Below are 4,211 nucleotides of genomic sequence, written 5' to 3' on the forward strand. Positions count from 1 at the left end.
TTCCTGTGCCAAATTCAGTTCCTTTCCAGAACAATTAAAGAACCTAATGCCTATTTAAGAAAACATATTGCTCTGGAAGATAAAAGAGCTTTAGAAGAAAAAGCAAAAAATTCAGGAGAAACCATTAGAACTTCACTAAAGTTGGAGTTGGAGAAGGGTTTTGTTTTGCCTTTTTAGGAAAAATAAAAGCAACCTCTTGAAAAGTTTAAAGAACTTTGGACAAATAAGCATCCAAAGAAGAAGTGAGAACTACCTGGAAAAATTATCAAGAAAGGAAGCAATCTGACTTAATGAGATCTTTGAAGCATCCAAACAGAAAATTGAATCCCAGAAGGGAGGAAGTTGTGCATGTCTTTAATCCCACCACTTGAGAGGTGGAAGCAAGCAGATCACAGGGAGGTTGAGGCCAGCCTGATCTACAAAGTGAGTTTCAGAACAGACTATTAACACAGAGAAATCCTGAGAAGAAGAAGAAGAAGAAGAAGAAGAAGAAGAAGAAGAAGAAGAAGAAGAAGAAGAAGAAGAAGTAGAAGAAGAGGAAGGAGGAGGAGAAGGAGAAGGAGGAGGAGGAGAAGGAGAAGAAGAAGAAACAGAAGAAACAGAAGAAGAAGAAACAGAAGAAGAAACAGAAGAAGAAGAAAGAGGAGGAGGACAAAGAGGAGGAATACCACAAGGACAATTTTAGCAGGATTATGACAACACCATTAAACTGAACAACATCAACTAATAATCAGTTTTGGATTACAAACTGCTTGGAAAAAAATTGAGGTCATCAGGTGAGATGATCCAGCCTCATAGACACTGCTCAGAACAATTTTGAGGAGGCCAGCTGAAGTGATTCAGCCTTAGTAACTACTCTAGCCAGGATTTGAAACAATCCCTGCATTTTACCCTTATGCAATGACTGGACAAAATTGATACAGTTTGACAGTTAATCCAAATTTTTCTTTTCAGGATCCCCTAAAGATGCAATCACCCGCAGACACAATGTTTAAAAACACAATGCCTAATATTCCCAAGAGGTGGGGTGGGATTTTAAATGTTTTAATAACATAGATTATTTTTTATGACAATGAGACATGTCTGCTCCTGGCAGCAACAATCTACTTCAGAGAAGATAATGGGCATTGAAGAAACTGTGGAGAAGATGATGGGCATCAAGGAAACTCCACATGGAGTCACTTTCTTTGTGGCAGAAGTAGCCACTGGGCAAGAAAGTGCCCTTGCCTCGATTGCTGATGGCATGCTGTCCAAATTTGACTAACAGGATGTAAAAGAGAGTGACTACAAACCTTACCAAGACAAAGCAGAACAGTCCTCCAGAATATTCTCCTTCACAGAAAAGTCTGTCAGATATGCTTAGCCTATAGGCCAAAGATGGATGCCCCAAGTTTTCAGAAGAACCTTGGGTGACTGTTCAGACAGCCAGCTGTTTTTGTCATTTGTCACATTTCTTGGAAGTAGCTTGCTAGTACTTCCTGTTTACTCAGTTAATATTAATTCCTTCTCGGGTCTCTGAGGGAGTTGAAGACTAGACAGTACAGTTATAGTTTTTATTTATAAGACTCAGAAAAGAAAGTCACTAAAGATGTGTAAAGGGTAAATGGTTTAAGATACATTAAAAGATATTTTGGCAATGTAAATTAGGTACAAGACTCACCAAAACAGGGAAAGATCAAATTGAACTCTAAAGGATATACTAAATAAACAGAAAGTGATGAAAAAGAACCCCGTAAATAGATTCCATAGTGCTTTATTAATTTTGAGTTTTCTGAATGCTAATGAGAAAAGAACAACGGCCGCAGGGAGATATTGGATAATAGACAAAAACTACAGAATTAAATCAGCTGGTATACTTTTAAAATGTCTTGGTCTCCGAGTGGAAACCAGTACATGTTTTACATTGGGGAAGAGAGGTTTTGCATTGGTTTCCACAGGTGAAGAAAGCTATGGATACCATCAAAATTGATAAAGACTCTATTTGAACAAGACACCTCTTAATTAGAAGAGATGATAGTTCATCAAGCAGCATGGCCGTTTAAACTAAACTAACCTATTAAACTAACAAAGCTTATCATTTGATCAGATATAACTTGTCAAAGGAGCACCTCCCCTAAATTTTAGGGTTAGGAGGGGGCTTTATTTTTGTCTTTTCAGGAGAATAAAGATATCCAGCTAAGGAATCCAGAGACCACTGGACAATTGAGACATCTGAAGAAAAGGGACAAATGATCCAGAAAAGAAATTGTCCTAAGGAGTAAATTGAATTGAGACATCTGAAGAAAAGGGACAAATGATCCAGAAAAGAAATTGTCCTAAGGAGTAAATTGATCTATCAGATAATGAAGTATTTTCTCTGAATTTGCCAAATGCAAATGGACTAGATATTTTCTCTGGATTTGTCAAATGCAAGTTGACTAGACATTGTTGATGTAATTATTGCCTTATATATTGTATATGCTTATTTTATGTAGTTTTTCCTTATATTAGTTATAGTCTTCTTTTTTGTATTAGACCAAAAAAAAGAGAATTGTGGTGATATATTGTTAATGATCTATTAAAGCCTCTGGAGATCAGTTTGCAAAGCCAGCCACACTAATTAGCTATAAAATCCCAGGACTCAGAATTAAAAGGTAGATGAATCTCTGTTAGTTCAAGGCCACCCAGAGCTATATGAGATTGAAGCAGTCTAAAAGAGTAACAGAGCTCATGCCTTTAATCTCAAGATTCATGAGAGGTATTTAAGACAGGAACAGGGTCTCAGAATTGGCACTTAGCCTCTAGCCACATTGCAGAGAGCATTAGCAGTCTAAGTGAATCTGAGGATCAGTAAAGTTGGGAGCAGTTTGAGGACCGACTCTTTGGTCTGAGCTGAGGTAGAGGTAAAAGCTAGTGGCTAGCTGCTTTGTTTTTCTGATCTTCAGTTTGAAGCTTGAACCCCAATATTTGTCTCTGGGTCTTTTATTTATCATGTTACACACTACATTTTGATGTTTGTATATTTTGATGAAACAGCAAGAAAAAATTTCAGGTGTTTGAAGCATTTCCAGGAAGACATTGTTATAGTAGGAACTGAACAAGAAAAGCTATTTAAAAGCAATGTTTATTTGACAGTATGCACACTTGTATTTTTATTATATTAGTATTTGCACATAAAACACTTTTCATGTGCATTTGCAAATTTATAAATGTTGCTATTTCTCCCATTAGAATAACTGGGATTTTCATTATTCATTTGCTTACTGGAAGGAATCCCTTGGTTTCTTTTCTTTACTGTCTGCTTTGTTCCTTCTTCCTGTCATGAAAAAAAAAAAGAAAACACAACTTCAGAAATTACATTTCTTCATTCATCCTCTCCATCACTCACTCACTGTATCAGTCACAAAGACAAACATATTTATAGTCTGTCAAGTTAAACACAAAACCCTGTGAAAAGCAGATAAAAGAAATTAATTTCTTTTTTCAAGTAGAGTCAGTGACCCATAACAAATGACAACAGTTCATTTCATTATGTCTAACACCAAAGTGAATTTACAATGATTATATAAGAAATAATCATAATTTGAAAGACAGAGAAATCAGAGAGGGGGAAAACAAAGGGCCTTGTATCATGAGCAAAAAGTGGAACACACTTACTGGTAATGAGATGGATTGCTCAAACATGAAGATGAAGGCCAAATCATAAGAGGATTATCTCATTCTAGACACAAGGTGAGAAATCCTCCTCACAGCACAGGCCACCCACACAATAAGAACCAAGTTATTTCAGAAGACATAATTGTATACAAGTCTCATTTGCAACTGTATAAGGGTAGAGGACCATAATGCGGGGAGAAAGGGCAAGAAAAGATATTTCAAAATAGTTGGTGACCGGCCAGCTAGAAGGCCCAACCAATAAATGTGCTTGGTGCACAAGGCTGAATTCAACTGTCAGAATATGTGTTGGATGGAGAGAACAGACTCACAAAGTTGTCTTCTTACAGCCACAGGCATACAATGGAAAGTTTGTGTTCACACACAGTGAAATTCAAATTCATGCAGACATAATGAGTAGGAGGAGAATGACAATAATAATGACGAGGATAAGCAGGCTGTCAATGTAACCTCCTTTGAACCATATGAAACCTGGTAATCAGATAGAAAACCAAGGGTGAAATCCTGAGGACAGCTTGAGTCCAGCATCTCCTCAGCTTCAGTTCATGGCATCCACT

Source organism: Cricetulus griseus, chromosome 6, assembly GCF_003668045.3.
Source record: "Cricetulus griseus strain 17A/GY chromosome 6, alternate assembly CriGri-PICRH-1.0, whole genome shotgun sequence".
NCBI classification, from domain to species: domain Eukaryota; kingdom Metazoa; phylum Chordata; class Mammalia; order Rodentia; family Cricetidae; genus Cricetulus; species Cricetulus griseus.